This window comes from Callorhinus ursinus, unplaced genomic scaffold, assembly GCF_003265705.2.
Source record: "Callorhinus ursinus isolate GAN/ISIS: 27379988/994484 unplaced genomic scaffold, GSC_fseal_2.0 scaffold40, whole genome shotgun sequence".
In the NCBI taxonomy this organism is placed as follows: domain Eukaryota; kingdom Metazoa; phylum Chordata; class Mammalia; order Carnivora; family Otariidae; genus Callorhinus; species Callorhinus ursinus.
In genome coordinates this window covers 3,341,174-3,353,649 of record NW_027397102.1, presented here as the reverse complement: position 1 = coordinate 3,353,649, position 12,476 = coordinate 3,341,174, and the positions used below count along the sequence as shown (strand labels likewise).

General features: G+C 40.0%; 1 protein-coding gene across 2 annotated transcripts in view; it reads right to left on the bottom strand.

The window, feature by feature from the left end:
• ATP7A (ATPase copper transporting alpha) overlaps positions 1-9,722 on the bottom strand; it is a 153,915-nt gene extending 144,193 nt beyond the window's left edge. For both annotated transcript variants that reach the window (XM_025882227.2, XM_025882296.2), the window contains exon 1: positions 9,589-9,722. The gene's annotated coding sequence lies outside the window, so the exon portion shown is untranslated. The remainder of the gene's footprint in view (positions 1-9,588) is intronic.
• Positions 9,723-12,476: the final 2,754 nt, after the last annotated feature.

Here is a 12,476-nt window from a genome sequence, read left to right as displayed (position 1 = left end):
AAGAAAACTGATAGAACTCCTTAAAATCCTCAAAGATCTAAATTTCATCTGTTGTTATACAAAAGAACCTTAAGTGGGAAGTGAGATTCAAGTGATGAACTTGGGACTACCATGGCTGCTGAATGTTGTAGGTATTGAGAAGAGAAAGGGGCTAGAAACAGAAGTGGTTTGGGTAGGTTTCAGGATGGCCATATTGTATAACTGCACATCATAAAACATTTACAGACTTATATATATAATTATAATATTTATAGACTAACAATGTGACTGCTGCCCCCTGGAGTTGTGTAAGACAAGAGCCCTAGATGAAATAAAGTAGAAGTCTCCAACCTGCAGATCAGGATCTACTGGCAGGTCCAGAAACCTTGCTTCATGGAGCTCCAAGATGGTTTCCAATAATGTTTTCTCCACTCTGCTATATCCCCTTTCTGCCACACATCCCAGCTAACATTCCCAGAGTGAAAGCGAGAACAGTACAGCCAGCAACTACTTCTCAGGAACTACAATGACTGTATCTGCCCTGATCTCAAGACTCAGATTAAAAGAAGGTCCTCCAGGGGCACCTGGCTGGATCAGTCGGTAGAGCACGTGACTCTTGATCTCAAGGTTGTGAGTTCAAGCCCTATGTTGGGTGTGGAGCCTACTTAAAAAAAAAAAGCAAGCAAAAGAAGGTCCTCCGTATAATTAGGTTGGAGATCACCCTCATAAAGGATTGGGATGAGACAAAAATGGTCTTGTGTGATCATTTCTACTTACCTAGTAGGAAAAAAATTCTAGAAAGTGCCAGAATAATACTGTTAAACCTTCTTAGAACATGATCGTACTTACATTAAATCCAAAGGTAACAAGAAACAAAAGGCAGGTCATAACAGGCATTCATTTGGCAATCCACTCATGCCTTGAGAGAATACTAACACAGATTATATACAAAACTCACTATATAAGCTTTTGACCAAGTTGTGAGTAGGTAAATAAAATACAAAACTAGGACACAATGGTATAGTCAGATGCTTCAAATATAGAAGATAAGCTGAAACTGAACAGATGCTTCAAATGTAGAACAAAACCTAAAATGACCACTGGAAGTCTTCAAGTGGCCGAGTCAAATAACTGCAGTTAAGTTTCTTTTCCTCATATTTGAACAAAGGAAACACACTATTCATAAAAAAAACAACTGAAAACAAAGGCTAGGCAAATGTACTCTATTTTGCTTGAAGATATTTCTGATGGCATTCTACCAACCATCACAGAATGTATTTCTTTCTCTTTCCTTGCCTAACCTCCTTCTACTTCTGACTTCTTGGACTTCCCACTGGCACTTCATGTACACATTGCTCTCTAGGGCTACTTAGTGCTACTAGGGTTACTGATCCCAGCAGCTCTGTGTAAATATCATTTTATTGCTTACATAGCTGTGTCACTAAGAAAACTTAATACAAAATTCTAAACTCGGGGGGCATCTGAGTGACTCAGTCAGTTAAGCGTCGGATTCTTGATTTTGGTTCAGGTCATGATCTCAGGGTCATGAGACTGAGCCCCGCATGCAAGCCTGTTTAAGATTCTTTCTCTCTCCCTCTCCCTCTGCCCTGTCCCCCACGTGCGAGCTCTCTCTCTCTCAAAAAATAAAAAATTCTAAACTCAGGGAACAAATTAGAATGAAAATGGGATCAAATCGAGGCCTATGACTCCAAAGCCCATGCATGCTAACTCTCTCCAAAACACGGTATCCAAGGAATTTACCACAGATTAAATAGCTGCTCAAAACATTCAAAGGATGGCTGTATCAGAAAAACCGAGTCTTCCTTTTCATATTTCTCCTTAACTCTCATACTACTACCATATTCACAACACTTCTGGCACCAGATATGTGGCAGTTTTCTCCTACCAAGCAATTCTCTGTGACACCAGCTAGATGTCTTAAAATTTAACTCAATTCTGAGTTACTCTACCTGGAGATGGGGTCAGATCCTACAAGTAAAGGGCTTAATCCCACTCCACTTTCCACAGACTTAAATAGCTATTCAAAGGATTCAAAAGATGGCCCTCATCAATATTCTTCCCCAACATAAAATCTTTACTACAATCAGGCAAGTACCCTCACTGCCATATAGTCCATGCTTGCCATTTCTTTCTATGATTTTGTTTAGACTGGTCCCCTCACCTGGAATGCTCTCTTCCACATATTTAAATCCTGTCACCTCACTCATCTGTAAGTCCAGAAAAGCAAGACCATATCTGTTATATACACAATTATATCCCCAGTACCTTGCAAATGGTAGCTACTCAAATAATTGCTGAGTTAGTAAATGAACCCACCTCCTCTATGAAAAACATGTCAAGGGCGCCCGGGTGGCTCAGTCGGTTAAGCAACTGCCTTCGGCTCAGGTCATGATCCTGGAGTCCCGGGATCGAGTCCCGCATCGGGCTCCCTCCTCGGCAGGGAGTCTGCTTCTCCCTCTGACCCTCTTCCCTCTTGTGCTCTCTGTCTCTCATTCTCTCTCTCTCAAATAAATAAATAAAATCTTATAAAAAAAAGTCAAATACTCATAGCCACTTTCTTTCTGAATACCCTTGGAATCAGTTTCATAGCTGAGTACCTAATTTCTCTGCAACTGTTTGGTATTAGATTTCTTTCTCTGGTTAGACATTGCAGCATACGCCTTATGCTTCTTTGCATATCTTACAGAACCCACATAAACACTAGATATACAACAAGCACACAATAAACATGTATTCATTGGCGTGCTGATGTAATTTATAAAAACTTGACTTACATACAACTTTGTAAGAATGCAGCTATTTTGGGCGCCTGGGTGGCTCAGTTGGTTGAGCAGCTGCCTTAGGCTCAGCTCATGATCCCGGAGTCCTGGGATCGAGTCCCACATCGGGCTCCCTGGTCGGCGGGGAGTCTGCTTCTCCCTCTGACCCTACCCCCTCTTGGGCTCTCTCTCTCACTCTCTCTCTCAAATAAATAAATAAAATCTCTAAAAAAAAAAAAAAGAATGCAGCTATTTTGCAGAGTAGGTCAGACCTACATAAAGCCTTTCCCTCTGCCTATATTTTATATTTCAGAAATCATTCAAAAGTATGTTTCAATATTTGGCAATTAGAGAAATAATCCAGAAATGCTCAATGGCCCAGAGTCTGCAGCTCACTAATTATACAAGTAGACTGAGTTTTCTCAGTGCTGAAGCAGAAAGAGTATGTACATCAGGGTGATCTGACTTGCTAGCTGTCAAAATGAGTTTTGAGATGGGATGTTAGCATACTGTAGGTGTAATGTAGGCTACTGTGCCCTCCCAATCTGAGTTTTCCATTTTCTGTGCTGTAATTTGGAAACTAAATATTGCTTGCAGGTACTGAGTGATTAGTATATTCCTCCTACAGTCCACCCAATTTATAGTACTGCAAAACTATAATTTATAATTTTATTATATGGGTTGCTAACATTACTTTTACAGTAAATAATTTTTAAAAGAATAATGGTGGGGCGCCTGGGTGGCTCAGTTGGTTAAGCATCTGCCTTCGGCTCAGGTCATGATCTCCGGATCCCAGGATCAAGCCCCACATAGGGTTCCCTGCTCAGCGGGGAGTAGGCTTCTCTCTCTCTCTCTCTCTCTCCCTCTTTCCCTCTACCCCTCCCCACTGCTCATTCTCTCTCTCAAATAAATATTTAAAAAAACAAAAAATAAAAGAATAATGGTAACTAAACTTTATTGTGTGTTCATTATCTGCCAGGCACTGCTCTTAGGGCTTCATTACATGTATTAACTCATTGATAATCCTCTAAGGTAGGTACTGTTAAATCGTTTTGTATTTACCTAATGTCTGAAATACATGTATTGAATAAACATTTTTTTTTTTTGGAACATTCTCTCTTTTACAAAAAAAGATAGAAATACACACACAGATCATTTCTTTTCTCTTCCTGGGAGACTTAGAAAATACAAACAAAATAAGACTAACACCATTTTAAACATTAGGTCTTTTAGCATATCTTTAAATAATGTAATCAGCTAAAAACAAAACTATGAGACCTTACTTATGAATTTAGTTTGAATGTACCAAGGAAATTTTGAGCTACCAATACTTTAATTTTTTAATCATCAAATCTATTTGCCCATTCATACTTTCAAAGAAGATTAGTGAGTATTTTTCCCTTTAGGACAAACCAGGAACTTAATTCCAGTAGAGCTAATTTTGCTCAAATGCCTATGTACTTTAAAAAAATACAGTTCCTTTAAGTAAGGTAACACAGGTTCTAAAACCAGACGGACTGGCTTTAAATCTCAGCTTAGCCACTTGCTAGGTCTAGAAATAAAATTTGGCCCTATGAAGGAATATGTCAACTCCTACCAAAGTGCAAACTATAGACAAAGTACCAGATTTATTTTTTCATACCAGAGGAAGGATCAGTTCTAGTCTCCTTCATTTACATGCACCCAAAAAAAGAAAAAAAGATTCAAAATCCCATGACTTAACACTTCCCCTAAAGTTAAGAAACAGGCAATTGTGGGTTATTTTTGTAATAAACACCATGGACACACTCTTATGCAATCCTAATCATACCCTAAATTCAAGGTCAAATAATATACTGCACTAAATACTTTTTTCCACTATCATACAACGAATTTAAGGCTACTAAAATTCATCCTACTAGCACCTAGCTAGAAAAAGAGGAGCCAGATAAAACACTTTGATTTAGATGGACAATACTTGGAGACAATTTGATTACTAATACATAAAAACCCGCTTACAGGTGTGATTAGAAATTAATACCAAGGGTGCCTGGGTGGCTCAGTCAGTTAAGCGTCTGCTTCGGCTCAGGTCATGATCCCAGGGTCCTAGGATAATTCCCAAGTCGGGCTCCCTGCTCCACAGGGAGTCCACTTCTCCCTCTGACCATCCTCCCACTTGTTCCCTCAATCTCTCTAATAAATAAATTTCTTAAAAAAATTAATACCAAAATATTGTGGCTATAAGTCTGAACTAAAAACTGATATTTAGAAATAACAGTGAAATGGCATAGTAAAAGAAGAGAAAAAGAATTTACTGGCCAAAACGAAACCGGTTGTATACAAATAACTTAATATTAATAGTAATGTTTTAATAATATATTTATTAATAATCAATACAATATACTTTATATTAATAGCCTTATTATTTTATTTTTTTCTATTTTTCCATTTTTCTGTTAGGTTGTTAATCTTTCTTTTTTTTTTTAAATAGGCTCCATGCTGGGCATGGAGCCCGACACAAGGCTTGAAATCACAACCCTGAGATCAAGACCTGAGCTGAGATCAAGAGTTGGACGTTTAGGGGTGCCTGGGTGGCTCTGTTGCTGAAGCGACTGATTTCGGCTCAGGTCATGATCCCAGGGTCCTGGGATCAAGCCCCGCATCGGGTTCCCTGATCCTTGGGGAGTAAAAAAAAAAAAAAGAGTTGGATATTTAACCGAGTGAGCCACCCAGGAACCCCTTAATGGCATTATTATTGATTGATTTAATAACTCAATTAGAATTCTTAGAGCAAAAAAATCTTATTATCACCAAAAAAATAGATACCTCCTTTCTTTTCTTACCATTTTAAGTGCAAGGATCAACAAAAGAGATAACACTTCAACAAAAGAGATAACACTTGGAACTCCTTTACAACCAAGCTCTTTGTAACCTTTTGTTAGCTCAAGGATCAGCTCTTAAATATCCTCATGACACTAGAAGTCAGCTACAATTTTATCCTAAACAATCCCACGAATTTTCTTTAAAGGGCTCTCCACTGTGGAATTCTTTCTCTCTGTTCTTATATCTCTGATGACAGTTTTTCAGGTCTTCAGGTGAACACTCAAGAGAGCAAAAACCATCTTCTTCATAATTCCAGAAATATACAATGCCCTGCAAACTTGCAGGTCAGAGTAGAGGAGGGAAGTAATTCCAGTATTATTCCCTCCCAATCTTTGGCTGGGATACCAAATGCACAAGCAGGATCACCAACAATTACAACAGCATAAAGCAAAAAACTTTTTTAAAACAAAACAAAATCAACTAAGGTTAAATGGCCAAGTTAAAATAATTTCCCTAAAATGTGAAATAATCCATTAATTTCAATTAGTAAATTACAAAAATGTACTCCTGAGTATAGGTCTGAAAAATTGGACTTTTGCACTAGAGAATTATAGAGTAGAAAGAGGTTTTAAAAAACATAGCTGTGTAATTCTAAATGTGGACAGAAAACATGAAACAAAGTGCAACTAACTGGCTCAAAATGGGGATATTTTATCCTCATTTCCTTCAAGGAAAGAAATATCTGTGAAAACTAGTGTAATCTACCAATATCCCACACATTTAATCCCACAAAGATAAGAAAATCACTTCAATTTTCTAACAGTGCTGGAGAAACTAGGAACATATTTATGAAACCAGAAACATCCTACCCTTTCACTTTAATGAAACACATTCTAGAAGTATTGTGATAATTTTCTTGCCATACTACTTCAGCAAATAAGTTATATCACATTAAATCAACCTGAAGACTGAGATTTATAAGTAAAAATCATGATCGCTGGGATGGTAAATTGAACCAAAACAGGCCTGTTGCCTGTCTCTCCCACCCACCTCCCCCCTCCATCCACATTTTGATTTATGTCCTAAGAAAGATCACCGTTTAAAAACAAAACTCTGTAAAACCTTTAACAAAGATGAGTAGAGGGAATTTTAAGACAAAACTCCCAAATATTCTCACCTCTTCCAGGGCCTGTATCACCTCAGACAAATCTCTCCTCACAATTTAATTTCCCAACTGGCAAATAAACATTATTTTCACTCACTGGGATGTTTCAAAAGTCTTGATTAAAGTTTGTCAAGTATTTTTAAATATATAGATAAAAGAAACTATAATGAGGAATTTACAAAAGGAATGTGTTGCCTTTTTTTTTTTAAAGATTTTATTTATTTATTCATGAGAGACAGAGAGAGACATAGAGAGAGAGAGAGAAGCAGAGGGAGAAGCATGCTCCCAAGGAGCAGGGAGTGCAATGTGGGACTCGATCCCAGGACCCTGGGATCATGACCTGAGCCGAAGGCAGACGCTTAACCATCTGAGCCACCCAGGCACCTGGAATGTGTTGCCTTAAAGCCCTCACAGAAGTAAAGATTGTAGTGTGTTAGTTGGGGTTATTTTTGCTCATCACTCCCTCCCATTTTCAAATAAATTCTACTACTTCTCCATGCATTTTTCAAAGAAAAACAACCTTCTGCATTAGAGATCAGAGATGTTAACCTATCCTTTGAGGGATTAGTGTTTAATCTAACCCTACCTAGAGGCCAAGAATCAAGATCTTTCTAAGACTAAGATTGGAAAAGAATAGTTTCTATCAGGTTAAGAAGCCTAGTTGAGAAATCAATTTGGAGGAGAAAAGGAAATGCAAAAATTCCTTGAGGAAATTCTGTAACAGCTTCTGGTTTCAGACAGTGATGTTATTCATTCCCAGCAATTTAAAAATTGATTCCAAATTACATTTAAGTCATAACAATCAATCAGAATTCAAATATAGCAAGATTTAAAAGGAAAAAATAGGGGCAACTGTGTGGCTCAGTCGTTAAGTGTCTGCCTTCGGCTCAGGTCATGATCCCAGGGTCCTGTGATGGAGCCCCACATCCAGCTCCCTGCTCAGTGGGAGGCCTGCTTCTCCCTCTCCCTCCCCCTGCTTGTGTGTGTTCCCTCTCTCGCTGTCTCTCTCTCTGTCAAATAAAATCTTTAATAAAAATAAACAAAAGGAAAAAAGAGAGAGAGAGAGACAAATCAAGAAACAGACTCTTAATTATAGAGAACCGATGGTAACCAGAGGGGAGAAGGTGAGGGGATGGGGTAAATAGACAAGGGGGATTAAGGAGTGCACTTGTCTTGATGATGTATGGAAGTGTTGGATCACTATATTGTACACCTGAAACTAATACACTACTGTATGTTAACTAACTGGAATTAAAAGCTTAAATTAAAATATAGCAAGCTTTATTTTTTTCTCTTTTAAATTTGAGTTTACACCAGAATTAAATCTCATACATTAACATTGTTGTCATTTCATGTATTTTTTCTATATATAAACTTTTTTGTTGGCTGGAGGGTAGCTGGATATGGTTGTAAGCTTACCAGTTTTATATTCTTTATTTTTTTTTCCTTTAATAGTAATATCTTAGAGGCTGTGGGTGTGTTAGAAATAGGGATGTTGATGTACAGTGTGTTGTTGCTTGTCCTGCATCTTTCCAGGCCCCCAAGCCTTTGCTCATATTTTTTCTGCTACGTGGGCTGCCCTCCCCTACCTCCATTCCTGCAAAGTTAAATCCTATCCATTTTCAAGGCCCACCTCAAATGCTCCCTTCCCTGAACTCTCATAACAAGTTCTCTAATATACAATGTTACTGAGATTGGAAGGGTGTATCTGTCTTTCCTACTACATTGTGAGACCCTCTAGTCAAAAAACACCCTCTCGTATCATGAATGTAGACACAAGAAAGTTTTAAAAATAAAATCTCAGTTCAAAATATCCTTTAAAAAGGATGAGAGGGGCACCTGGGTGGCTCACTTGGTTAAGTGGTGGACTCTTGATTTCGGCTCAGGTCAGGATCTCAGGGTCGCAAATGGAGCCCCACCTGCGGGTGGCTCTGCACCCAGCACGGAATCTGCTTGTCTCTCCCCCTTTACTCCTCTCCCTGCTTGCACGTTTGCTCAATCTCCCTCTCTCTCAAATAAATAAATTAAATCTTTTAAAAAATTAATAAATAAAAAGGATGAGATAAGCAGTCTATTTATTCATTAGTGGGGCTGCTAGAACCCACTGTCTTCATAACTGAACTCAACTAACTTGATTGCAAACTCATTTGAGGCCAGGGACTCTGTCCTGTTTCTTGTGTATACCCCCTACCACCCGCACACCTCAATATCACCCTATTCAATGTCCTGCACACATTAAGACTCAATACAAAACCATATTAGTGCAGATGAACAGACTATAAAACAAAAACCAGATGCTAAAAATACGAATTTGTGAAACAATGAAAGAGTTGTTGGTGCTTAGGATAACCTCAACGTCTACAACAAAGTGTCAAAGATACAGATACCACAGGGATGGAGAAAAACTTTACTGGGACTGGGGCAGAATGAACAAAATGAAATGGAAACAAGAGTGTTCCCTCAGTTTAGTTTATGCTCCAAGAGAAAGCAAGAAGCAAAAAAAAAAAAAAAAATTTTTTTTTACATCATTTCATTAATGGTCATCAATCCATATGACTTCCAATACCGGGCACGGACCTTCTTGTACCTTCAACTAATTAGGTAACATAGGCCACTGGATGATCAGGACACTTTCCCAGAAGGGTACAAGAAAAGTGACATGGGTCAGGGCTCAATCTCCCCTCTATTATCCCCTGCTGGGAAGGTAAAACATAAGTGTGGTAAATACCAGAGTTGTGAAGTAGTGAGAGTTTGGAGACTGCCCCTGATTAAAATGACCCCGCTACACTCGGTAGTAGAGACTGACAGTGCAGAACACCTCTCCAATAGAAGGGGACGACAGGAAGCCTATATAGGACTTACCTGGTTTTTTTCCTATGGTTAAACCTCGCGAGCTACGCAGCCCGTGGCAGCGGCAAATCCACGCGCAGGTTCCAATCTCACACACACGGAGAAGACACAGTAGTGGTGGCGTGGGGGTGGGGGGGCGGCGTCGGGGACAGCGGCAGCGGCGGCGGCGGCGGCGGCACTCCCACGGCTTCTCTTCCTCCACTCACCGCCGCCCGGGCCTGCGGCCTTTACCCGTCCTTTCCTCACTCCCCCCACTTCCGGGTGACGCCCAGGCCGGAAGCAGGGCCTGAGATGCAAAGAGAGGGACGCGTCACGTGAAGAGGGACGCGAGCCCCAGAGTTGAGCTTCTCCCGCCCCCTGCTGCCCCTGGGTTGACACGCACCCTCGGGTGGAAGTTTTGGCGCCGCAGAGAACCGTCCTTCCTCCCATGACCAAAAACAAAACAAAATCCCACCAAAACCTGTGTCATCTGTAGTTTCCTAACCTCCAACCATGGAGTTCCATAGACCTCTTTGTAAATCATCTGCTTAATTCAGCCCTTCCCAGCATGAAATTAACGTGGTTCTGTTACTGTGTAGCCTAACTCCAGATACAAATGCCATAACTATGAACTTGCACTCGTCCCTCCATTCAAAAATTATCTCAAAAAAAATTTTTTATTCATGCTTTTAAATTCATAATCTTTATGCATGTGTTGGAGTTGGGGCAGGCATCTCACCTCACACTACCTTCATATCGCCAATCTAAAACTTTGAACTACTTGACCATTTATCCATTCACTTGTCCATCATCTTAAAAACCTAGCGGATTTCAAGGATGCAAAGAATATTAGAGTATCTACCACCATGAGTTTAGAAAGAAATGAGATGCATAAAATGTATACGATGCAATAAATGATACAGAAAGCATTTGAGAAAAGTGTATTTTTAATCCTGTTTCCCCATTTTCATTTTAAAAAAATAGCAAAATCCTAAGATTTTTAAAACAATATTAACAGTAAGAGGAACAGGCTCCATCTCACTAAATTCAAAGTGAGGTGTGGTCTTTTCATATTTCCTTTCATTGAATATCTGTCATGAGATGTATGGGGAAATTAATTAACTATATTTCCAGCTGGAACCGGTTGAACCCAGTTCCCATCAGAAAAGTATCAAGTCGGGGCGCCTGGGTGGCTCAGTCGTTAAGAGTCGGCCTTTGGCTCAGGTCATGATCCTAGGGTCCTGAGTTCGAGCCCCACATTGGACTCCTGCTCGGCGGGAAGCCTGCTTCTCCCTCTCCCACTCCCTCTGCTTGTGTTCCCTCTTTCACTGTCTCTGTCAAATAAGTAAAAATTTTTTTTAAAGATTTTATTTATTTGAGAGAGAGAGAGAATGAGAGTTAGAAAGCACGAGAGGGAAGGGGGTCAGAGGGAGAAGCAGACTCCCCGCTGAGCAGGGAGCCTGATGCGGGACTCGATCCCGGGACTCCAGGATCATGACCTGAGCCAAAGGCAGTCGCTTAACCAACTGAGCCACCCAGGCGCCCCAAATAAGTAAAATCTTTAAAAATAAAGTATCAAGTCTTTTTTATGTAGATTTTGAGAGAGGGAGAACGCGCGTGCACGAGCAGGGGGAAGGGCAGAGGGAGAGGGAGGAGAAGCCGACTCCCCGCTGAGCAGGGCTGGATCCCAGGACCCTGAAGTCGTGACCTGAGCCTAAGGCAGACGCCCCAGGCGCCCCCAAGTCTAATAATGTTGCCAAACTAAAATAATACACGAAGTATAAATATTAAATATTTGTAAAAGGCTTAGAGAAGTGGCACACGCTAACCATATTTTTTAAGTATTTTATTTATTTGATTTTTTTAAGATTTATTTTTTATTTTGAGAGTGAGAATGAGAGAGAGAGAGTACACGAGAGGGGGGAGGGTCAGAGGGAGAAGCAGACTCCCCGCTCAGCAGGGAGCCCGATGTGGGACCCGATCCCGGGACTCCAGGATCATGACCTGAGCCGAAGGCAGCCGCTCAACCAACTGAGCCACCCAGGCACCCCACACTAACCATATTTAAGTGTTAAGTAAACCAATTATATCCCACCTGTTGTCAAATTCCTATTAAGCCTTGACAGGCAACTTTTAAAATTGACCACAGATCTAGATTTTAGGCCTATAATTATTTCAGAAAGAATTATTCCTTCCCCATCTATTCTCATCCACATAAGTATCAAGACTACTAAACTTCCCAGCCATTAAGTTAACTGTCAATCAATGTGCACAAACTTAAGTCACAAATTCAACCCCAAATTTAAAATCTTTTAAAAATCACATCACACGGGTACACCTGGGTGGCTCAGTCAGTTAAACATATGCCTTCAGCTCAGGTCATGATCTCAGGGTCCTGGGATCCAGCCCCACGTTGGGCTTCTCTACTCAACAAGGAGCATGCCTCTCCCTATCCCTCTGCCCCACTCCCTGCTTGTGCACGCGCGCACGCTAATAAATATAATCTTTTTAAAAATCACATCACATGAAATTAAGATGGCTTTTAAGTGGGCTTCCAATTATTAGCAAGTTGACAGTGACTTGTTTTCATTATTTTAGTTTTTTACATCTTACATTTAACAATCTTCTTACAATATTAAGCTTTCAAAGAAATTCACTAAGTCAGAAACCATAAACCTTCGTCAGTTTCAAATTTACCAGCTAAATTTTTATGTAGATTATGAGCTGCAAGACTATTTATTACATACATCCTTAGTCATTGAAACTTTCCCTCACTCTGAAACACTTCACATCTCTAAATGCATCATCCCTAAACCCCCTTATCAATGCACAAGCATACCAAGAGTTGTGTATACTCTATTACCTAAAGGGCTTTCAAATAGAAGGGAATGTCAAGTAATCAGGTTTTCTGGTGTTGAGCA